Here is a 25,981-nt window from a genome sequence, read left to right on the forward strand (position 1 = left end):
GAATCCTACACATTCAACCTTGACCAATAAAATATTTATTGCCCTATTCGTTGCAGTATGCAAGGTTTCCTGTATGCATGCTACCATTGCTATGTTATTGGATTGAAACAAATTATGTAACTCTAATTTTACGCCTTTCCTTGCGTGAACACAAAGGGATACAACGGCAGCCACCTGAAGCAGTGCGTCATTCGCGACGCGTCTAGAATTTTTTGAACGTAGTATGACATTAGAAGAAAATTAAGCTCTTTTGGACTATTAAGTGGTGTGGACGTATACTCATGAAAACAACATTAAAACAGATTGAAAATAAAAGTACCTGTTCGCTCCTTCTTAGGATCAGCCCTGCGCAAGATCATCAGAAAAGTTGATCGAGTAGAAAATGTCTTTGCAAGAAAAATGGGCAAAAACTGGACATACTTTTTAGTGAAGGAGTTATATTAAATGCTCCTGAGTGTCTTGTTGAGAACCAAAACGCTCCGTAAAGGCATTCACGCCGGTTTTATATACATCAAAATTGGTCAAGCACCTCTTATAAAAATAGTTTATGTAGTCATAGCATGAAAGTGTTCCGGAATATTGCCCTAAAAGAAATTGGCTAAAAGCGGCGCAATTTATCTCTCTGAAAATCAATCCACTAAAGAATGCGCCCTCCGCCGCCCGCCCCCCCCCCCCCCCCCTCTGCTTTCCCCGTTTATTACAGGTAAGCCGCCCCACAGAGGATATCAGGACCTGGACAATACATCTATTCAAGCTCTACAAAGAACTGAATATTTCTGTGTTCCGCAGTAAATGAGGCACAGCAATTAAAGGAACGACAATTTGTAAGCACTGTTAATAAATGCATTTTGCTGTCAACTGAGGCTGGTAATTAAGCAAGGCAGCGCTGAAAGCTTGACGGCTGGTGGTTGCGCGCGAGCTCACTTTGATGTGGCTGCATTGGACCCAAAATGCTGGGTTTGTGCTGCTTCTGCACTGCGCGAATGAGTCATCTGCTTGCGCGACATGCAGTGACCGGCCTCAGTACAGTTAACGTACTGTGGCTGAACTCCAAAGCCCGTAGCACGGCCGTATTTCCGGTAGCTTTAGTCCGGCTGGAGTCCAATGACCGCATCTCGGCTGTCCTCCGGCGGCCGTACTTCGGCCGTACACGGGTGGCTTTGGAATGGCCGGAGCCCTACGGCTGGAATCCGGCCGATGACCGTAAGCCGATCGACTGGCCGACGGACACTGGCCGTTGGACAGCCATGGGAGTACGGCCGTATACGGCCAAAAGGCCCACATTTGGACATGGGCCGAACATGGCTGCCGGAAAACGGCCGGACATAAAATCACCGGCCAAAGAACACCGGCCTGTTTTAGGCCGAACAGTCCTGTGCTGCCTGGGTGTCTCGTTTCTAAACCCTCGACAGTACCACTGCCAGACCGTTAATTTTGGCGGGTCGGCGGCCATGTCGGTTGTTCGTTGGGTTGGTTTCCTTGGGTGTCTGGCGCTCTGATCTGTTGGAAGAATTCGGTCATTGTCGCCATGATGGTATCGTGCATCGTCTTGAGCGATTCCTTGACTTCCGCTCTGACACTTTGGATCTCGGCTTTGACGCTCTGGATCTCGACCCTAACGTCCTGAAACTCCGCTCTAACCTCCGCCTTTAGGTTTTGGAGGATCTCCGTCTTGTTCTCTTGGAGTACTAAAATATATACAGAATTACCTCGTTAACTCGATGTAGCTAAACCGGGAAATATTTCGAGTAAACGGATTTTCGAGATAAGCAAAGTTAGGCGAAATGCCTCGAAATATCGAGTTCTTCGCAAAAAAAGGCGCTACTACTTACCATATCTTCAACAGCAGCTTCCGATTTTGCTTATAGTAAATGTTTCAAAGAGAAAATTACATACAAGAGACGTTCACCGGCTGGGTGTCACATGCCGTGCCACAGGGTAGCTTGACGAAGTTGATATGCCTCTGGGCTGATACTTCCCGTTCAGGGAAAACATCGGCTTTGTGGTAGGAGCGGCTAAACGAGAAGAAAACCGAGGGACATAGGTGCGGCAGCATCGCGCGAACCTCGTGAAATGGTTTGTGCCGGCGGAATTTTCGTTCCACTCTCAGTAAAGATTTCGAGATATCCGCAGTTTGGCCCAAAAATAGTTCGATATAAAGAGAAACAATTACATGGGACGTATAGGCAATGGTTCGGTGCCGCGGAAAATTTCGACTTAACCGATTTTTCGAGATATGCGAGTTCGAGTTAACAAGGTATCACTGCATCTTGAAGTGACAGGGTTTGGTTTAATACAAATTCCATTATTAAAACCCATGCCAACATGCTAAGATTTCGGCAAGATGCTGAAGGAAGGGGTCGAAAAAAAACTTTTGTGTGGCACCTTGTCAGCGTCTGGTTATTTGTAGTGGGTTTAGAATTTTCAATGCGGCATTCAAAAGCGCGAACGAATAGGGAGGAGTTCGCTGGCTTTACCTGTAGCCAGTAAGATTCCAGAGCTCCCTGGCCGCTAAACAAACAGGGTGGTCATTTGCCGGAGCTTCACCAGTAATTCGATGGCCGCCGTTTGGGACTTTCTCACTTCACTACTAGGACACCTAATCGCGGAAGTAAAACGCTAAGCTTGGTGTTGCGATTCCGTGGGGTTCTCACTTACCTTTACCATAAATACTAAAAGTGTCCTTTGGGAGGCTTTAAAAGAAGCTATTTAACGAAGTGCCTGTTCCTTGCTGCGATCGATTTGAATGGATAGTATACGGCGGGATATGCTACTTCACGTGGGCAATGAAAATGTCAAATTGGTAAAAGAACAGTACTGTGTGCCACATTAGTAGAAAAAGTGTTGCCTTTTTTAATATTGACAAAAATAAGAACTCACTCAGTGACTTCAAGCAATACTTTACTTACTTTCCAGATCTCCTTACAACCCTGAAGATATCAGGGCTTTCACCTTGAAAGAAGTCGTATGAGATGCAGGCAGCATCCTTTGTGTCATTACTTTGGTAACCGACGTACAGTGTAGAGCCTGCGTCCACAAACTAGACCGGAAAAATAAAATTCGTTACTTGTTCTTTCTTGCATTTTTATTAGTGTACACGGTATTCTGAGTTCGGTTAACTATTACAAAAGATTCCCATGTACTTCATCGCTGAACATCAAAACAAGGCATATGTATGTGACAGAATAGGAATTAATGAATTGTACAGTAAGAGTACGCATGGTTAAATACATATGCAGTGCCCGAACTAATGTTCTAACGCGCATAGAAAACGCATGTACTTATTACAGTATTGCCCTGCGTATGCCAGATCTGGCCAGTGTAACCAAAGGCACATCACGCGCTGTGTATTAAATCTACAAGGACGCCTAATTCCTCCCTAACGATCTGATGCGTCCCATAAAAAAATTGCGACAAACGTTCCCATTTTAGGTAGACTAAGCTTGAAGGGAAGCAGGAAACCCAGTTTGAGATCTGATTGGGAACGTGTGGTGCTTAAGAATATCATAAAGCGGAAATCATCTTTTCAAACCGAATTTATATATATATATATATATATATATATATATATATATATATATATACAGAAAGAAATGCCAGCATACTACAACGCCAAAGAAGGCATAGGGGAATGGTTGGACTATTTGTTACCGTTAGTGACGGTACATTATTATTATTATTATTGTTATTTTATTAATTACGTGATAAAGAAAGAAAGAAAAACACGCGCCCAGAGTGGGGACCGAACCACGCCTTTCGATTAGATCTCGAATGCCTTACCAACTCGGCTATCTGGGCGCTGTGTTCTCCTTCGCTTTCTGGGTTATTTATATTTACTACAACTGTATCTGACGCTTGAGGGTGGTAGCCAGCGCCACTCAGACTACACGGGGAGAAGGGGACCTTCTTTTCAACCCCCGGGGCGTGACGCGAACGTCTGCAGCCTGTCATAAGCGGGCAACTGGCGCGAAACCCTCTTATGCTACCTTGGCATCAATGCTGCCAGAACCGAGGCCCTCGCTAAGCTTTCGCACGATAATAGGGTTTAGAAATGAGGGCCTTATGACAGGCTGTAGACGTTCGCGTCACGCCCCGGGGGTTGAAAAGAAGGTCCCCTTCTCCCCGTGTAGTCTGAGTGGCGCTGGCTACCACCCTCAAGCGTCAGATACAGTTGTAGTAAATATAAATAACCCAGAAAGCGAAGGAGAACACAGTCGCCCAGATAGCCGAGTTGGTAAGGCATTCGAGATCTAATCGAAAGGCGTGGGTTCGGTCCCCACTCTGGGCGCGTGTTTTTCTTTCTTTCTTTATCACGTAATTAATAAAATAACAATAATAATAATAATAATAATAATGTAACGTCACTAACGGTAACAAATAGTCCAACAATTCCCCTATGCCTTCTTTGGCGTTGTAGACTGCTGGCATTTCTTTCTGTATTTCCTAACGAGCCCCTCATTTCTAAACCCTATTATCGTGCGAAAGCTTAGCGAGGGCCTCGGTTCTGGCAGCATTGATGCCAAGGTAGCATAAGAGGGTTTCGCGCCAGTTGCCCGCTTATGACAGGCTGTAGACGTTCGCGTCACGCCCCGGGGGTTGAAAAGAAGGTCCCCTTCTCCCCGTGTAGTCTGAGTGGCGCTGGCTACCACCCTCAAGCGTCAGATACAGTTGTAGTAAATATAAATAACCCAGAAAGCGAAGGAGAACACAGTCGCCCAGATAGCCGAGTTGGTAAGGCATTCGAGATCTAATCGAAAGGCGTGGGTTTGGTCCCCACTCTGGGCGCGTGTTTTTCTTTCTTTCTTTATCACGTAATTAATAAAATAATAATAATAATAATAATAATAATGTAACGTCACTAACGGTAACAAATAGTCCAACCATTCCCCTATGCCTTCTTTGGCGTTGTAGACTGCTGGCATTTCTTTCTGTATTTCCTAACGAGCCCCTCATTGCTAAACCCTATATATATATATATATATATATATATATATATATATATATATATATATATATATATATATATATATATATATATATATATATATATATATATATATATATAAATCCAGAGAAAGATAAACTCACAAAGCGCGCAGACATAGTATAAGTAAAGAGTCGGATACACAGCACGAACAATAACAAACAAGGTTTACTTACGTAGCGGCAGCGGGACTTGCCTTCATCAGAGTAAAGTTACATGATTTTGCTGTCGCAAACCTTTTGAACATATTTCTTATATAGGTTTGCATAAAACTGTGAGAAGGAGCGGAAAATGTTTCGGAAATGGAGAGTAGGCATACAGTCGGGCTACACCTATGTTACAACAACAACAAACAAAAAAAAGGTGGGGAGGAGCAAGAGAGAGAAAGGGGCCGTATTAACAAAGCAGCGTTCAAGGTTGCACCATGACGGGTCAACGTATGCCGCGTGGGCTGCAAGTTCAGACAATGCGGGAAACTGGACAACCGCGGTTTCAAAAGAAATGGAAGAGTATACAGTAAGGTATTCAGTGGCTGGGGAGACTGGTTGGGGCGGTAGCGAAGATTGTGCCCCCCGCGGATGAAGGGAATAGATACGGGGCACAAAAGAGCATTTCACAGAAGCTAGCAACTGAACAGGAAACAGGTAGTGTCACAAAAGGTTAAACATGAATAGATCCCAAAGTGTTAAACATTCTTAAGTGGTGGTGGGAACGAGGCCTCCTTCCCCAGGACAAATGGCATTGTTGAGGCGCATTAGGCTAATAAAGCTGCTGTATTAGGAGAGTTTCTGCGAATTCTGATGGGAAACTCAAGGGTAGGAATAATAAACATAGTTATAAAAATTATGAAGCCGCCATTTTTAATCGAGGGATAAGCACGTTAGTTTTTCGTAACTTTCTTTAATCCCAAGTGTGGCTGACCCAAACTTATAAATGAGATAAGATTCCCGAACCTCGCGGTCGTGGTGCGTTTTGAAGGCGGATTCTAAAATCGTTGCTTTAAGATGTTCAAATGCATGCCCGGAACTGTTAACATGTCTTGACAGGGGCAAATAAGGGCAGCTTTTTGCATGAGAGCGGAGATTATTGAACCGTATTCGGAAGGGCGTTTCAGTTTGGCCGATATATTGTTGCCTACAAACAGTGCACTCTCGAAGATATACGACATTAGCGGAGTCACAGTTAAAGTTACCTTTTATATTTACGTAGTAGTATGAAACCGTGCGGGTGGCGCGCTGTGTAGTGGTCATGTGTGGGCATACTTTACATCGGGGTTTATTGCAGGGCATGCATTCTGTAGTTGCCGGTCGGTTGATACGAGAGTTAGTAAGAAAGTCACCTAAATTCTTATTACGCCGGTAGACAACGCGTGGTGTTTCGGGGAATATGCTTTTTAAGCGGTCACTTTGCATTAAGATATTGTGATGTTTTTTAGTACGGTTGACACTCTTGGAGCGGAGGATGAGTGGGTTAAATCTAAGATAGTTTGCGGGTTCCCGTTCGGGGCTTTTTTCTCACAGATTACGTTACGGTCTAATTGGTTGGCTCGCACAATAACGTTGTCGATAACTTTTTCCGAGTATTTTTTATTCAGGAGGGCGGTCTTGAGTTCTCGACAGTTTGAGTCAAAGTCGGCTTGGTTTGAGCAAATTTTCCTAAATCGGTGGGCTTGGCTGTAAGGTATTGCTTTCTTGCAGTGTCTGACATGGGTACTTCGGAAGTGCAAATACTGCCGCGTGTCTGTCGGTTTTCTATACAGTTTAGTTTGAAGCCGACCTTGGAAGGTAGTAACGGTGACGTCCAGAAACTTTACTCTGTGTTCCAAATAGAAATGAGCAAGGGAAATACTTGGACGGGCTAGGTTAAATGCCTCAATGAAGGTGATGAGCTCCGCCTCACCGTGTTGCCAGATCATGAATATGTCATCAATATACCTTTTATAGTACATTGGCTTTAGAATTTTGGGTGTCAAGAAAGTTTGATTTGAGGTGATCCATAAAGATTTTGGCGTAGTTAGGTCAGATTCGAGTTCCCATTGACGTTCCGCTGACTTGCACTTAATGAACGATGACTGCTTAATGCACTTAATGAACGATGACTTAATGAACGATGACGCACGATGACTGCTCACACGCAAGGGATTCAGCGGCGGTGCCATCTTCATGGAGGATGCTAGTATACAATGACCAACATCGAGGGTGACTAGAAGGCAGTTATCAGGAATTTCAATTTTTGATATGTCTGAGAGAAAGTCATTGGTATCCTTAATGAAGGAGGGAAAGCTGGGCGGAATGTCGCAAATGAGATTATCCACATAGCGCGAGAGGTTTTCGGTAACAGTGCCAATGCCAGAAACAATGGGGCGCCCTGGGTTGTTCACCTTGTAAATCTTTGGGAGAAGATAGAATTTACCGGCTACTGGGCTTAAGGGGATCAGGAAACGAGCCGTGGTTTCATTTATTGTTTTATTTTTAACAAGCTCAGCAAGTTTATCTTGATAATTTGCTTATAGTCTTGAGTGGGATGATTGGGTAGTGCTTTATAGAACGCCGATACAGATAGTTGCTTATTGGCCTCGTTAACATAGTCCGTTTTGTTAAACTTTCTGGACGTCACCGTTACTACCTTCCAAGGTCGGCTTCAAACTAAACTGTATCCCCGCACGGGGCACCTTGAGTAATCTTTGTGACGGTACTGGCGATACCGCGGACCCCGAGCCCCCCAACATAAGCTGTGACCTACCGTGGTCATGTGTTTTTAAGGTGAAGGGTAGAAACCTCTAACGGTGGCCGTCGGAGCTTTGGTCAAGCTCCGGCCGATGGGCTCCCTGCCTGTCTACCAGGCAGGGAGCTCCGGGACCTCTTTGACTACCAGGGTAAGGTCAAAGAAGAAAGTACCCCAGTCTCCCTGGTTTTATACTAAGCCGTTTGGTATTATCTGAACCCCCCCCCCACCGTGATCGGCCCCCTAAAAGGGGCCGCACCGAAGTATCGTTTTCTTCATTGCCATCTTTGAAATTTCCTAAACCAGATCCTTACTCTCGATTTCTTGTCATGGAGTCCCTCAATCCAACCCACCCTCTAGCATCTCAGTCAGTCTTCTTGCTCGCCAAGTATCTTGAAGCAATAATAGGAAAATCTTATAAGTGCAAAAAACAAAGGTCTGGTGAACTCCTCATCGAAATAAATGACAAGCAGCAGTCTGCAAAGCTTCTAGCTCAGACTAGACTGGCTGATCTCGACATTTGGGTCACACCCCATCGGAGCCTCAACAGCTCGCAGGGTGTGATATCCGAAACAGATCTCCTGAACGAAACGGATGCGGATCTCGTTGCCGGATTGAAGGATCAGGGCGTCACTGCCGTGAGACGCATCACTATCCGCAGAGAGACAGGGAGATTCCTACCAAGCACATTATCTTGACTTTTGACCGCGCAGTTCTTCCACAACACATAAATGCAGGTTTTATCCGTTGCTCCATCCGTCCGTACATCCCGAATCCCCGGCGCTGTTTTAAGTGCCAGCGGTTCGGGCATGGTACAAACTCTTGCCTTGGCCGAACGACGTGTGCAAAATGCGCGGCGCACGATCATCCGTCTGAAAACTGTCCATTCGACACCCTCTGTTGTGTGAACTGCGGCGGGCCGCATGCAGCGCACTCCCGCAAGTGTGAAAATTCCAACTGGAAAAAAAGATAATCAACATAAAGGTAACTGAGAACACCACCTTCCCAGAGGCACGAAAGAGGTTCGCCTCTTTCCCCCTGGGGAGGTACGCCGACGCGGCTCGCCGGGGGGCAGAGCGGCGTCTGGTGTCCACAGGGACCCCGTTCAGCGAGTCTGACAAGGTCTCTCCTCCGACCCCTTCCCTGCGGTGCCTCAGGCATCCCAATCTGTTGCCACGCCGCTTGCTGAGGCAGCAGCGGTTGTGGTGACAATCTCTTCTGTAGGGACTGGTGCCGCTCCCGCCCCTACCTCCCGGTCGTCCAGTGCGTTGGAGGGTGCCGACCGGATGAACACCGGGGGCTCCGCATCGGCTCCCACCGCCACCGCACCTCCCGTGCCACCTCTGGTGCCCCGGACGCCCTCTGCGGTGGCGGCTCAAACGAAGGGCTCCCGAAAGAGGGCCAAGTCCGGGGGGCCTGGTCCGCCGGGCACCCTTCTGGCATCCGAAGTGGAGATGGATGTCACGCCGTTCCTGCCCGCAACGCAGCGCAAGGAGCGGCCTCCGATGTCCAAGCCGACAGAAAAGCCTAAAAATCCTAGAATAACAGCCCCGAAAGACGACACATAAACAAACACACACACACACAATCCAGTTATTCTTAAATTTAAATAATGGGAACAGAAAACATCATCCAATGGAACTGCAGAGGCCTCCTTAAAAATCTTGACGATGTGTATGAGATTCTGCATGCCAATCAGCCAAGTATCGTGTGTCTCCAGGAAACCCACCTCAATTCTAAACAAACAAATTTCTTGAATAGGTACATGGTATTCAGAAAGGACCGGGTTGGCTGCACACACTCTTCAGGAGGTGTGGCAACCCTGTCACCCTGAACACTGGCCTTGAGGCTGTAGCAATCCGTACGATAATATTTAATATGTTGATAACGGTATGCTCCATTTACATCTCTCCTGATTTTGCACTTCTGAGCTCTGATTTCGAGGCGCTGGTCGACCAGCTGCCCGAACCGTACATTCTAACAGGCGACCTTAATGCACACAACTCCCTTTGGGGCTCCTCTAGAACGGATGCCCGAGGTCGCCTGATAGAGAAGTTTCTTACATCTTCCGGAGCATGCCTTTTCAACAAAAAACAGCCTACATACCATAACTTAGGACACAATACATACTCGCATCTTGACTTGGCTATTGCTTCCGCAGTTCCCTTTCCATGTCTTGAGTGGGGTGTGGGCACAGACCCATATGGTAGTGACCATTTCCCCACTTCCCTAACGTACATAGGTAAAGGCGCATGCAGTACATCTTCCCATTACGGGTTTAATGAATCAAAAGCAAACTGGAGTACATTCAAAGAAACATCTAAACTACACCACACAACCATAACACACCTACACGTGGAGGAAGCAGCCCAACTCGCCACGGCACACATACTCGACGCCGCCGAAAAGTCTATGCCCCAGGCCTCCAGTGCGTCCCGCAACCCAAGGAGGCCGTGGTGGAACGAGGACTGTAGGCGGGCGTGAGAGGCCCAGAACAAGGCGTGGGGTGTCCTTCGCCGGTACCCCACGCGAGATAATCTCATTTCCTTTGAACGGTCAAAGGCTCTTGGGAAGCGTGTGCGTCGTGAGGCGAAAAGCGAGAGTTGGCGCGCCTTCCTCACGTCCATCAACTCATACACCGACACTCACAAAGTCTGGACACGAGTACGTAACCTTAAAGGACAACAGAAATACAGCCTGCCCCTGGTCAGTACAACAGGGGACACACTAGAAGACCAGGCTAACACACTTGCACAACACTTCCAACACGTTTCCAGCTCTGCACACTACACAAACACTTTCCTAAAACATAGAAATACTTGTGAAAAGAAGTCTCTACATGACAATAACAGGTCAAAATCTGGTTACAATTCTGAATTTACACTCTGTGAGTTGAGGGTTGCCCTGAGCACATGTAAACCTTCAGCTCCAGGGGCAGATGAGATTACATTCACCATGGTACAACACCTACACCCAGACACTCTTGAAACACTCCTACACCTATACAATAAAACATGGCTTTCGGGGCAGATTCCACACTCTTGGAGGGAGGCCATAGTAGTGGCGTTCCTGAAGGAAGGGAAGGACCCTGGCTCTCTCGCCAGTTATCGTCCCATCGCCCTGACAAGCTGCCTGTGCAAGCTGCTCGAGAAGATGATAAATCGCAGGCTGCCAGGCAGGCAGGCTTTAGGGTGGGGCGATCCACCAACGATCAACTTGTTGCGTTGGAATCCTTCATAAAAGATGCATTTGCTCATAAGCAGTTCTGCCTTACGGTATTCTTTGATCTTGAAAAGGCTTACGACACAGCCTTGCGATATGGAATCCTTAGCGACCTCAAGTCCTTTGGTGTGTCAGGTAACATGTTAAATACCATTTCTAGCTACATGTCCACGAGGACGTTTTGTGTTAAGTTTGGGCATCCCTGTCCGGGATACGTGTGCAGGAAAACGGTGTGCAGCAAGGTGGAGTTTTAAGCTGCACATTGCGTATAGTTAAGATGAACTCCCTCCGAAAGGCATTGTCACCAACCATTTCCTGTTCCATCTATATAGACGATGTTCAAATATCTTTTATATCCTGTAACCTGTCAATTTGCGAACGTCAAGTACAGCTCGGTGTTAAGAAGCTTGCTGGATGGGCGGACCTTAACGGTTTTAAACTGAACCCGGGCAAATGTACTTGTGTTCTGTTCTTCCGCAAGCGCGGGCTTAGTGCGGACCCTGCGATTGCTCTTTGCCGTGCATCTATTCCTGTTAAAAGGGAGCACAAGTTTTTAGGTGTCATATTTGATAACAAGCTCACGTTCATACCTCACGCCAAAGCACTTAATTAAACATCAATGCCGCAAAACACTAAATATTCTCAAGGTCCTCTCCCACCAATCCTATGGTGCAGACAAAGAACTACTTCTCCGGGTCTTTACCGCCTTAGTCGGTCCCGGTTAGACCACGGCAGCGTCGTGTATGGGTCGGCATCAAAACCCGCACTAAAAATGCTTGACCCAGTACTCCACTTGGGCCTCCACCTTGCGTCGGGTGCGTTCCGCACTAGCCCGGCAAAGAGTCTATATGTTGAATGTAACAAATGGTGCATTGAGGACCAACGAACGTACATGGACTTGCTCTACGCTTTCAAAAATTCACCGATGAATAACCATCCTTTTAAACCTGTTCTTAATGATGCATCCATATCACCAGTGTTTGTAAATCGCCCGTTCGTTCCTTTGCCATTCTCACTTAGAGTAAGACAGAAGCTTCGGATTTCAACATCTCCTCTTCAGATATTTACACATCTTCTTTTACAGATATTTTACCACCCTGGCAGCTTCAACCTGTGTTTTGTGACTTGTCTTTCATGAATATTGATAAAACCAGGGAACCACAAGCTCCAATTTTGCAGCACTTCTTCTCCCTGCAGTACAAGTATCAATGTGCAGAGTTTTATACTGACGCATCAAAAACTGCAACCATAGTATCTTGCGCTTCTCATGGACCAAATTTTGATGCATGCAGAACCATGAACACATACACCACAATTTACTCACAATTTAATATAGCATCTTACTCATTGCACAACACATTCTTGAACACAAAATCTCGAAGTCCATCATATATACAGATTCCTTGAGCGTTGTGCGCGCATTGGCATCATACAAGCCTTGCAAAAACAGAATTGTCCATATGGTTTCCAACACTATCATGTCTATATATGCCCAAAAACTTGTTCTGGTGTTGTGCTGGGTTCCAGGCCATGCTGGAATTGCTGGCAATGAGGTTGCGGATCAGAAGGCCGCAGTTGCTGCACTCAGGAACACAGTAGATATAACCATACTACCACAGAGTGACCTTAAGCCACAAATTCGACAATACCGTCGTAGGAAATGGCAAGCACAGTGGAATGAACAGACAGATAACAAACTACACGTAATAAAGCCACACTCGGGACGATACACAACTGACGCACACAACAGACCCACGGAAGTCGCCTTGTGTAGGCTGCGGATAGGGCACACCCATGCAACGCACTCGTATCTGCTCACGGGATCTTCTACACCCCAGTGCAGCAAATGCGGAGAGGCCCTATCCGTAGTGCACATACTAATCACATGCAAGGAACTTCACACAACACGACACAAACACTTCAGAGAACTCTGCAGACAACATATTCCCCTACATCCATCGTTTTTTCTAGGTGACGATGCCATTGTTTTCGTGAAACGTGTGTTTGAGTTTTTGTCAGAAGTCAAGTCTTTAAACCTCATTTCCTATCATGCATAATCAAAGTGGCCCTATACACCAGCCATCACCATTATCTTTAATTGATTTTACTATGTTCGGTTGACACGTTTTTTTAACCTACATTTTTGTGCTAACCACTTCACTTCATTAAATAACCTTGTCTCTGGCGCTCTTTGCCCTCGTTGGCCTTGCGCCATTAAACACTTACCATCATCAAACTAAACTGTATAGAAAACCGACAGATTCGCGGTCATGTCCGACAGACACGCGGTCATGTCAGCCATGTCAGACACTGCAAGACAGCAATACCTTACAGCCAAGCCCACCGATTCAGGAGAATTTGCTGAAACCAAGCCGACTTTGACTCAAACTGTCGAGACCTCAAGACCGCCCTCCTGAATAAAAAATACCCGGAAAAAGTTATCGACGACGCTATTGTGCGAGCCAACCAATTAGACCGTAACGCTATCTGTAAGAAAAAAGCAACGAACGGGAACCCGCAAACTAACTTAGTTTTACCCCCTCATCCTCCGCTCCAAGAGTGTCAACCGCGCTAATAAAACATCACAATATCCTAATGCAAATTGACCGCTTAAAAAGCATATTCCCCGAACCACCACGCGTTGTCTACCGGCGTAATAAGAATTTAGGTGACTGTCTTACTAACTCTCGTATCAACAGACCGGCCATTACTGGCTGCATGCCCTGCAATAAACCCCGATGTAAAGTATGGCCACACATAACCACTACACAGCGCGCTACCAGCACGGCTTCAGACTACTACGTAAATATAAAAGGTAACTTTAACTGTGACTCCGCTAATGTCGTATATCTTCTAGAGTGCACTGTTTGTAGGCAACAATATATCGGCCAAACTGAAACGCCCTTCCGAATACGGTTCAATAATCACCGCTCTCATGCAAAACGCTGCCCTTATTTGCCTATGTCAAGACATGTGAACAGTCCCGGGCATGCATTTGAATATCTTAAAGCAACGATTTTAGAATCCGCCTTCAAAACGCACCACCACCGCGAGGTTCGGGAATCTTATCTCATTTATAAATTTTGGTGAGCCACACTTAGGATTAATGAAAGTTCCGAAAAACTAACGTGCTTATCCCTCGATTTAAAATGGCGGCTTCATAATTTTTATAACTATGTTTATTATTCCTACCCTTGAGTTTCCCATCAGAATTCGCAGAAACTCTCCTAATACGGAAGCTTTATTAGCCTAATACGGCGCAACAATGCCATTTGTCCTGGGGAAGGAGGCCTCGTTCCCACCACGAGGTCGCGGGTTCGATTCCCGGCCGTGGCGGCCGCTTTTCTGATGGAAGCGAAAAGCAAAAACGCCCGTGTGTACGAGATTTCGGCACATGATAAAGATCCCCAGATGTTCAAAATTAATCCGGAGCCCTCCACTACGGCGCACCTCATCGCCTGCGTTGCGTCGGCGCGTTAAACCCTACAATCAATCAATCAATCAATCGTTCCCACCACCACTTAAGAATGTTTAACTCTTTGTGATCTATTCATGTTTACCCTTTTGTGACCTAGCTTCTGTGCTAGCTTCTGTGCTAGTTGCTAGCTTCTGTGAACTGCTCTTTTGTGCCCCGTATCTATTATCTTCATCCGCGGTGGGCTCACCCATCTTCGCTTCCGCCCCAACCAGTCTCCCCAGCCACTGAATCCCTTTCTCTTGAAACCGCGGTTGTCCAGTTTCCCGCATTGTCTGAACTTGCAGCCCACCCGGCATACGTTGACCCGTCATGGTGCCGCCTTGAACGCTGCTTTGTTAACACGACCCCTTTTTCTCTCTCGTACCCCCCCCCCCCCCCATCTTTTTTTGTTTGTTGTTGTTGTAACATAGGCGTAACCCGACTATATGCATACTCTCCATTTCCGAAACATTTTCCGCTCCTTCTCACAGTTTTCTGCAAACCTATATAAAAAATGTGTTCCAAATGTTTGCGACTGCAAAATCATGTAACTTTACTCTGACGAAGGCAAGTCCCGTTCCGCTACGTACGTAAACCTTGTTTGTTATTGTTCTTGCTGTGTATCCGAATTTTTACTTATACTTTATATATATATATATATATATATGTATATATATATATATATATATATATATATGTGTGTGTGTGTGTGTGTTAGGTTGTCTACAGAAAAAAAGGAATGTCTATTATGCCTGGTCGACAGCAAATTTTGTTGCGAACGCTGCGCAGCCTAATATTTCATGTCGACCTTTAGTAAAAACTATATTGTAATTCGTTCGTAGAACAACTTTGTCATTACAGCATCTACTTTCCATCTCTGTACCTAACAAAAAATAAGCGAAATCGAAATCATAGACGATTTTAATTTTATTTCCTAAGGTCGGAACGCAAGTGAAGGAGAAAAAAGGCGCCATGAGATCACATAGGGCGTACCTCAGGTGGCGTTCTAAGGGCTGTCCTGCTTAGCATCTCCCTGATCCGCATCATGAAAGTACTACCCTGGGGTGTAAACAAATCTCTTTATACCGATGACCTTTTTGTCGGGGCTTTTAGTAAAAGCTGCAGAAGAATAGAATCCAAACTGAAGAAAACGTTGTCTGCAATTCAACCGGCGGGTTGATGATTTCGCCCGAAAAGTGTGCCTTATTTGCTTTCTAAAGGCGTGATTGCTCCCGCTATCCTCCGGTCATAAACGACACAGCTATGCCGTACGTTGACAACCATAAATTCTCGGAGTGACATTTAATTGATCACTGTCTTGGGCCCGCTATATCCGTCCCGTTACAGGCTATCTGCACTCCTTTATACCCATTTTCCATATAATGACGGGAAAGACATCGGCGTGCTCGTTCCTTTCGCTATTGAAATTTTAAAATCTCCAACGAGTTATCTTTAACAATTGAGTGATCACCTCCGCCTCTTCTTCCTTCTTCCCCTTCCCCAACTACGGCCATGTGGCCTCCCCCATGTCAATAAATGTGATTCAACCGTATAAGGTACTTTTCCTGCGGTACAGCCTCCCAGCCCTAATTGGTTTGTCCGGGACGAACTTCATAGTGCTAGTGAAACAATACCTGCTGCTTTTGCTTATTGCTATAAGAAACTCTCGGTACGGTAGCACATCGCTGGCGTAAATGGCTCAGCCAACGCTAATGTCGCTGGTATGTCACCAGTGCGCCTATACTCGGGGACAACTTTCTGTGGCAATGGAGAGAAAGCTACGGGAGGGGGGGCGAAATGGCCGGCCGAACCACGACATTTCGCTGCGCAGCTGGAAGTAGTTCTACAAACATTATTCAATGCGCATAACCTATGCAATACAAAAATATATATTTCTTTTTTTCTAGCCTTGCTTTGACAATGCGAATAAATCGCCAGAATATAACCGCCAGTAAGCGTTACTTTTTTTAAATTATCGGTTTTGTTGGTTGCGGAAATTACCACTGGTGGCACGACGGTTCTCTTCAAAAAAATAATGGCTTCTTCATCGATAGCAGGTAATTTTCCGTCCGATAGCCCGCCAGTTAATTCGCCTCAAAGGATTTTCAAAAAGCTTCACAACCAAAAGCTGTCAGACCAGACCAAGCAAGTTGTCTGCAACGTGTACGCCTAAGTGAGACTGAAGCAACCAGGACTCTCTGTCGTTTCCGCATTTCATTCGGTTAGCCAGTTTACCGGCGTAAGCGAGCGTACGGTCACATGGCTCAAGAATGAGGTTTTGCGTGGCACCCTGAAGCCCCCAAAGCGCAAAAGGCTTCGTTTGTCGACTGGGAAACCGCCTGCAGTTACAGAACAGACAAAAGTACAGCGGTACGACAGCTTCCCCCGTGCTGCTCTCCGACGGAAAGTGCATCAGTACTTCATTCGCAACGAGGCGCCAACTGCAGAAAAGATCCTCAGCGATGTGACCAGCGACCCCGACATGGGGCTGTCGAAGCTGAGTGTCAGAACGATGCTTCGGCTTCTGAATGACATTAGATTTGCTTTTCAGAAGCGAAAACGTAACTCCGCGCTTCTGGAAAGGGATGACATCATCGTGTGGCGGCGGAAATATCTGCGGACTCTTCGAGAAATGCGAAAGCAGAAACGGTACGTGTTTTCAATTTGGCGGACGGATAGATAAACGTCAATTCCTGTGATTAAAATAAAAATTTCGAATGTAACATTATTTGGCAGTTGAAATGTAACAAGAAAAAATAACAATGGAAGTTCTCGTACAGCCAAACCTTTTATTGCTGAGAGGTACTTATCAACACCGCTCCCCATGCATACTGGCGTTCACTTTATATTTTTCATGGCGTTTTTCTGTATCCCTGCCTCTTGTTCGTATTTTGCATGCTATTCTGGTTCAGCAAGTGAAGGGACAAGTATGCATCGACATGTTATAATAATGTATGGATAGCACTCAGTGAGTGGATTTCGTTAGCCATGTGGGTGGTGTACGTTCTGCGAACATTTTTTGTTTTGGTGTTTTGCGGTGCCACCAAAAACTAAACATACCTGCCTGCGTAGTAGAATGATGTTAGGTGCAAGCAATAAGTGCCTTCTCTGTCTTTACTAACCCTACTCCCCAAAGAAAAACTGACACGTATTCCCTTCATTTTCGCAGGACTATATACTACCTCGACGAGACTTGGGTCAATGCTGGGCACACGAAGGGCACGGTGTGGGAGGACACCACTGTGTCATCCCGTGAAGATGCCTTTCGCAAGGGTCTAACTACTGGGCTTCGTGCACCAACAGGCAAAGGTGGTCGGCTCATCGTCCTTCATGCTGGAAGTGAGAAGGGCTTTGTGGACGGGGCATGTCTCATTTTCCGTGCGTCAAAGAGTGCTTCCACTGACCACCACAGTGAAATGGATGGCCCATGCTTTGAGATGTGCTTCGCAGAACATTTTCTACCCAACATTGACCCACGCAGTGTTATTGTCATGGACAATGCTCCGTACCATAGTGTTCGGACCGAAAAGCTGCCCTCGACGTCGTGGCGCGAGGCCGACATTCAGTCTTGGTTGACTGCAAAAACCATCCCGTGGCGTGATGACCAGTTGAAACCCGAGCTCCTTCGGCTGGTTAATGAGAACAAACAAAAGTTTTTTGGATACCAGATTGAAGCCCTGGCCAGAGTTGCTGGTCATGACATTGTTCGGCTTCCTCCTTACCACTGTGAATTCAACCCTATTGAAATGGTGTGGAGCCAGGTTAAGGGGTATATTGCTGCCAACCACATTTCATTCACTCTCGCTGACATTGAACAACTACTCAACGAAGCCATCGCCCTCGTGACTCGCAAAAACTGGGTCCGGGACTGCGCTCATGTGGAGCGTCTTGAGAAAGAGGCCTGGGAGAGGGATGGTGCAATCGACACCAGAATCGCCAACGTCATGATTCCGCTAGGTTCCGACTCCAGCAGCTCTAGTGACTGCAGTGACAGCGAAATGAGCGGCGTAGAGGAACTGTGATGAAACCGGTGTGCGCTGACTTATGTGGTGCTGGTCGTGTGTGGCGAGTGACAAGGTGCTTTGTTTACGGTTGTGGTGACCGAAAACTCGGAAGTACGCTCGGTTGGTGCTGCTTTTTCGTGGCAACTTACAGAGCCCCCTGTTTAACTTTTCGATGCCCAGTAGCTTGGAAGTTCGCGTTGTAGGTTATGTGGTGCTGGCCTCGTGTGGCATGTGACGAGGTACTTTGTTTTGCTTTCTGTTGGCCAGAAGCTTGGAAGTACGCTCTGTTGGTTTATGTGATGCTGCTTGTGTGCAACAACTTAAAGAACACCTTGTTTACTTTTCTGATTCCCCGCAACTTAGGAGGTAGCTGCTCATACAGTGGTGGATTTGTGCAGCACCAGGCAATCATTTGGAGTGGTTGTTGCTTGTTGTCAGTGTGCGAATTAGGCTTCAGGTTGTCGGTTGTGGGTGGCAGCTAAGATGCACTTGCTGTACCTTTGTCATGCATAAAATGAAACCGGCCGACGAATGCTGGTAGCAAGCAGTGAGGAGTGGCACGTCACATATCCTGTTTCACCCAGAAAAAATGCAATGGGAAAATTTGATTACAACCCGAGAGGTTGTAAACAGCCTCTGCAAACAGCAGTTACCTGTGGAAGACATGACAAGACTGGAAGAATTATTTTACAAGAACTGCGAGACGGTAGTGATATCCAGAAATGCATTGTTGAGTTGTCTATCATTGGTAATTATTTCAGTCATCTGAAAAAAATATACTACCATCAGTTGCACATTGTAAGTGAGGTAATCATTTGTACTCACTTGCTCATGTTTTGTTGGTCGTTTCGACTACAGAGGGTAGATTGCTGAAGTAAAATACCATGTCCGGCTCAAATAATGTCTTTTAAATGCCTATTTACAGGTTTAAATGGCGAGGAGTAATACGAATCGTCAATGCCTCACTTCCAAATGTCGAAACGCTGTGGGTTTCCTTGCTACCAGCCTTAGCTTTTGTAAAAATACCACCTTCCCGAGGCCCTAGGATATGAGGTCGAACACCCGAAAGCTAACGGCACGCTCTCATGAAACAGAATTTACAGAAATGTACACTGCCGTGGGGATGGGCAGTGTCCCTTTGTCATGTTTGGGGTGCGATGTCTGGTACATCTATGTTGTTTTCTCATTTATCATGAAGAAAAAACTGCACACCGTACTCAGTGACTGCGAATAACTGCTAACAGAGCGAGAAATGTTTGTTTCGAAATACGTGGCTGCGTGCCTTTGAGTGCTCAAGTAGGCTTGAAAGATGGGGCCATGGTTTTAAAGGGACACTGAAGTGATATGTAAACATTGCGGGATTACTAGCGCAAATTGTAGTCCGGAGTCCCCAGGCCATGTTTCGACCACTCTAGGCGCGTTTACGCGATTTTATTTAGTAGAAAAACTAATTTGAAAATGCTGTCCTCCTCTCTTTACGCTCGCCCATTTTCTGTGGCGGTTTCGTGTGACGTCAGGAGGGGATGAGCTGGCAATTGGCTGCGGTACTGCACGGCTCCCCGGCCTTCAGACAGAGTCAGTCGGCCCAGCGTTTCGTCCGCCGGCCGCCGGCGGGTCGTCGCAATCAAGGCGGTTAAAAAAAATTGCTTGGTCGCAATTCGTTCGCTTAGTTGAAACGAAGCCAGGACACGTTTGTGAATGGAAGAATGTGCCTTTCTTTACTTGGTTTGTTTGTACACTGTATCTAGCTCCAAGTCAAGGTCACTTAACACAAGCGCTGCACGACGCTTCGCTGACTGGTACGCCAGTAGGAAAATATAAGGCCTCTTGAAGGCGGGAGAAGAGTCAGCGAAGTCAATATAGGTACTAAGGAAATAAAATCAACAGATATTTTTACCGTACAGCGTAAAACTAGGGCGCTGGAAGCACTTTTTGCGCAGGGCGAACAAGCACAGCGGTCAGTAGCACGACTACGCATCTGCGAACGCTTTTCCGTCTACGAAATGCAATTGCTAGACGTGAGCTACTGTGGAAACTCGGGCGACGCTTACTGCACGAGCGGAGTACAACAAATAGTCACCTAAGCTGCTTGAAATGCCAAAACTAAATAAAAGTGTAAACCGGTTGTACAATATATACCCTATATTAGCAGGACTTTCGCATCCCGCTCCGTGGCTTAGTGGTCTGGTGCGCGAGGTGTGTCACCGCAAGTGTTTTGCAAGTCACGAGTTCGAATCCCCGCGGGTACGTGCTTTTTTTTGTAAGTTAACTTTTTTGTTTTCCGCCGATGTTTTCTGTATTGAGTTCACCTTTTGTTGGGCCGCAACGTTCATGGCTACACGAACTAGTTCACAAAACGCGCTCAGGCTGGCACTGACGCGCTAGCGAGATCTCGTTGGCGTGGTGTTGCCATAAGCACCGACTGCTTGCAGGCAGCGGGCACAGGCCAGAATGAACAGACCCTTGGCCTGGTGCGAACACGCTTTTTACGATACAGGCATGAGGGAGGCAAGCTCCAAATATGGGGGAAAAGCGCATGACATTTGGGCGTCTGCGGGTACGCGGACGGCGTTCATGCACTGTTAGGTCTCGGCTAGTGAATGCTACGACTACAAGCCGTCCTGGGAGGCTTATCTTGTGCATTTTACAGCCGACAACATGGCAGAAGCGCGGTACGATGATTACTGAGATATTGAGAATGCCCATCCAACAACGCCATTGGTTATGTTTTACAGAACCGAAACCGAAACCGAAACTTGTTTGATTGCTAACCTTGGGCATCGTCCAATCACGGCGCCCCTCCTCCTAACGTCACAGCCTTAGTTGGTGCGGCCGCCGCAAACCGCACATGGTAGTTTTTCTTCTTTCGCGCTTTGTAAAATAATTACCGATTTGTCAACCGGATAAACGATGAAAAGTGTGCTAATTTGAGCCAGTCTATGCAGTGCAAGCAAAAACGGGAGCTTGACAAATTCACTTCAGTGTCCCTTTAAAGGTTTACTCCTGTGACTGGCGTTCGTGTGCATGTTTTTGGTTGTGTGACTACTTGGAGTGGCTTCGAGATTTTGTCCAGCTGATTATGCAGGAAATACATAAATGAAACAAAACACATTCTTTCTTCTCCTTCAATTTTTCACATAGCACATATTATTACTGCTGACTAATGCTCACGGCGTACCGATGTCAAACGGTTTGCGATTGGCGGTGGCAGCCCTGAGTGTCGGAATGTTTCTGCTGGTTCTGGAATTGTGTGGGCAAATACTGGCCACAGCCACAAAATTGTACACTTTTGCAAACTTTTGGAGCACTTCAGCGATTGTGGGGTACCACGTCTCCGCCAAATGAAAATTGCTGAATTGGACGGGCAGGACCATCACTGGTGAACCCAGGTGTTGGGCTTGGGAACATGTAAGAGCACGGTGAGGCCAACATCCAATTTACCGCCATGAATACCAGTCAGATATTTTTAATGTAGAGCCAGCCATGCTCCCACAACATTGATGTAAGTGACAAAGAAAGGAGGCTGTTGCAGCCAATTGGAATGTTGATGAAGACTTGGCAGCTACACTCAGCCAACGCGAATTCTGTTGCCTGGTTTGGAAGCCAATTGAAATTCTGCTGAAAGGCCCAGTTGTGGTGTTCTGGATACGCTGATTTTTTCGGCAAGTGACCCAATAAGTATGCGAGTGACCACACACTAAACAATAGAAAGGGGTAACTTAACCACCAATCTGAGAACGGCTCGATATATTGGCGTTTGGCAAAGTTAGCTGATGACATGTACTTTACGATGTCAGTGACCACATTACGGCAAAATGTTCAGTGACCAATTGTTTTTAAACTTTACGACCAGCGCTAACTGTGCAGGTGTTTAGACAGCGTCACGTTTTTCATCCGTCCAAGTGCTGACACGCCTTTACGCTGTAAATAGGCAACTCAGCCAGTGACGTACGACTGCTATCCTAAGGTATGAAACCTGCGCCACGTAGTATAGCAAGACACGCCCGAAAGCCCGCTGTTCCTCAAAGATATTGGAATAGGAAGACGTGCCGATTGAGCGCAAGATTCATGGGTCTGCAGCGCGAGCTTCCCCTATACGCTTTCCGAGTTGCGAGTCACCGAAACGTCTTGGGGCCTGCCTAACTCAGCGCGATCCAAATGGGATTTCACTTCGCGCCGTAGTGCCGTGTGTTGCCCTAACGGTATAGCGAGCCTGCGCTATGTAAGCACACTACACGTGCGCGTTGTGCTGCCCAGTTTTCGGCTAAAGAAGAGTTTAAATATCAGTGCCTGCCCTCAAACTGCAGCGCTGACAAAATTGACGGCGTTTCTGGGCGGCTCAGAGTTCGAAGGTACCGTTCACGCTGTAATATATTAAGTCGGTCCGAGTTCTACAGTGAATGCGTTGGCTTTTGCTTAGAATCAAATGAAACGTAGACAAGGATACGCCAACATGCCTGCATGATTGGTGATTGCGGTTCAGCGCACTCAACCAAAGAGCTCATGCGAAGAAACGAACTGTAGCAAATGCGTATGTGTCACGCCGAAACCGAAACCGAAACTAGTTTACTGAGAACTACTTTGGCGCAGTAACACAAAGCAGTTCCCCCCCCCCGCCGCGTAGCTTTGTCTCCATTGCCACACAAAGTTGTCCCCACGGATAGTATTGTTTGTGTAGAGAACGTTCGGGAGCTCTTCACTCACGACGCGCAAGCGGGAACTCACGTGGTGTTTTAAAGACGATAGCCTTTCTTGGGCTACTTAAACCCAGAAATTTTGGTGTGTCTGTTTGTCTGTCTGTATGTCTGTCTGTCTCTGACTCGATTTAGCCACCCGGCCAAAGTACAACAAGGCCTGCGCAATAGTCTTATATAGTCACAGCTCAATCCTCCTGTCTAAGTGTGGTGCAATGTTCATAGTTGTCAACATTCTTAAAGAAAAACATGACTATACTCAAATATAAGACAAAAAAGAATACAGAAGTGATATTTGCAGTGTTCCTTAACAAAGCATACATGCTTCATTTTGCCGAAATGAAACACTTCTGCAATCGCCGAAAAAAAGGCCTTTACTTTTGCCAACTAAATGCCTCCCTTCGCCTTCCCGCTCACCTCTCATGTTGCTCGTCTTGCGTCGCGCTCATCCCAAGGTAAAGACGCCAAAGTTCTGCTTAAATCATTCCAAATTTGCCTGGTTCTACTGCTCCAGGCCGGGTGTCTCGATGCCAACACTGCCGTACGGTGGAGACGCGCGTGAATCGAGGCGCCCTACTTCAACTTTGATAGAACCACGTTGCCCTACTCCACGTGCGTTCCAAGCAGAACGTGGAACCTATCTAGTAACACCTTTCGTAACTGTTGCCTGTTGATTTCCTTAAATGGCGCCAGACGCTATCGTGGCACGGGCGACAGCAGGCGATGGCGGAGTGAATATTTTTTCTGCAGTTGATGAAGTATTTAACTTCGCAAAAATTCAGCCTGTATGTTTTTTTAGGAAGGAACACTGCAGATATCACTTCTGTATTGATTTGTTGTCTTATATTTCTGTAACGTCTTGTTCTTTTTCAACAATGTTGACAAGTATTAACATTACACCGGACTTAGACGACGAGTACATTTTACTGTGAATATTCAAGACTATTGCGCAGGCCTTGGTTTACTCTGGCCGGGAGGCTGAATCAAGTCACAGACAGACAGACATACAGACAGACTAAAATTTCTATGTTTAAGTAGCCCAAGAAAGACCATCAAATTCACTCCGCCGTCGCCTGCTGTCGCCGGCGCCACTAGAGCTTCTGGCGCTGGTTTAAGAAATCAACCCGCAACAGTTACGAAAGGTTCCACTCGATAGGTTCCAAGTTCTACTTGAAACGCAGGTGGAGTAGGGCAACGTGGTTCTATAAACGTTGAAGTAGGGCGCCTCGATTCACGCGCGTGTCCGCCGTACGGTAGCGTTGGCATCGAGACAGCCGGCCTGGAGCAATGGAACGCGGGAAATATAAAATGATTTAAGCAAATGGTTGGCGTCTTTACCTTGGGAGGCGCGTGACGCAAGAGGAACAACATGAGAGGTGAGCGGAAAAGTGAAGAGAGGCATTTACTTGGCAAAAGCGATAAGGACTATTGTCTTTTATCGACATTTGCAACGAAAGGAGCAGATACGCGGCCAATTTTATAAAGCAAAGCTTCACTACTTTCGTCCAGCAGTTTGGCGGAGGATGCGACAGTTACCCTTCCGACCACAGACACACCCCCCGCGACACACCCCTCGAAGCACATCCTGTGACTCGCCGGGCCCGCTATCGGCGCTGAGCATAAGGCGCCGTTTTCGGGTCGTTCTGTTCACGTATCGGCGGCGGCCATGACGGGAGAGGCCGCTCAGCTGATCGGTAGCTGACCAAACCCGCAGCCTCCCACGCATGCGCCACTTAGTCGTCCAGGGCTAGCTGACTCATCTTGCACCGAGTTCACTGTGAAAGTAGAAGGTAGAGTTCTCGAATAATGAAAGCGGTACCGGGCCTCCTTCTGTGATCGTTGCACGCGCCCGAACTGATATGAGCCGTGGTCGCCAATTCACGTACATCATAGGTTAACCAAGCGAAAGCAAGACAAAACGAGACTAAGCCAAGCTTTTGCTTTGAATATTAAAGTTCAGCTGAGCTAAGCCGCAACAGTTTTTTAGCAGCGAAGCTCTTAAGCCAATGGAAATGTTTTGTGTCAGCAGTTAAAAATACCTAGAAATCGCTGAGTGGGCGCACGTGAGCGCGGGCCCCGCGGCGACAGCCGGGCAGTTAACAAAACAAAGAAAATGCGTAGGGCTCGTGTGTGGGGGCCTCGCGAGGACCACCCGGGTTCCCCTTCGCACATTTGTCAAGCCAAGAATACCGACTTAAGAATATAGGCCAAGATTGCGGCGACCGCCCGGTATCTAGGGTGCACCGACAAGCTTAACAAACTCGGCTTGTATGATAGCGTTGAAGAGCTCATTGAAGCTCACCTGGGCTCACAGAGAAGGTGCTTAGAGCTCATTCGGGCGGAACAGGAGATTCTCTAGCGGCGAATCATCGCGGTCTCGCAGCAGACTGAGCACTCATTGCCAATCCCTGCTGATATACTCGAGCAAATAGACATAAAGCCTGTGCCAAGGCATCCTATTCATAATTCGGCGCGACGCCCAGCAAGAGCCCAGTCTGTCGCCAGGCAGCTCAGAAATATTTCGGAAGAAGTATACTCTGAGGCAGCGGAGCACAGGCACCACAGGGCATACGCTATAGCAACCGCTGGTCGAAAAAGCTCCACTGAACACCCTCACAGTCATAGCCGCCTCCCCTACTGTGGCGGAAGAGGCGGCAGTTCTGTTTGCCCTCACAGATAGGCCCCATCCCGTAATTAAATTCAAAGATTCGAAAACGGCCGTGCAAAATTTTAAATGCGGAGCATTTCTTAGGCTCGCCTGGTCCTCCGTCATTTATGGCGGCGCCGTCCACACGCTCACTGCGCATGCGCAACTCTCCTCCTTACACCTACAGCTCCGCGATACTACACTATAAAAAAAGAAATAGCGCCGCCTGGTTTCGATCCCACGACTCTC

At 46.9% G+C, this 25,981-nt stretch overlaps 1 non-coding gene and 1 pseudogene across 1 annotated transcript; both read left to right on the forward strand.

Annotated features, from left to right (window-relative positions):
• The first annotated feature begins 4,216 nt into the window (after positions 1 to 4,216).
• Trnar-ucu (transfer RNA arginine (anticodon UCU)) lies at positions 4,217 to 4,288 on the forward strand. The gene has a single exon. It is a non-coding gene; the product is annotated as a tRNA-Arg (tRNA).
• Positions 4,289 to 16,422: 12,134 nt separating this feature from the next.
• Positions 16,423 to 25,981, forward strand: part of LOC144142943 (uncharacterized) — a 29,409-nt pseudogene continuing 19,850 nt past the window's right edge.

This window comes from Haemaphysalis longicornis, unplaced genomic scaffold (genome assembly GCF_048455015.1).
Source record: "Haemaphysalis longicornis isolate Haplotype H1 unplaced genomic scaffold, Haemaphysalis longicornis Haplotype H1 scaffold_6, whole genome shotgun sequence".
NCBI lineage: Eukaryota > Metazoa > Arthropoda > Arachnida > Ixodida > Ixodidae > Haemaphysalis > Haemaphysalis longicornis.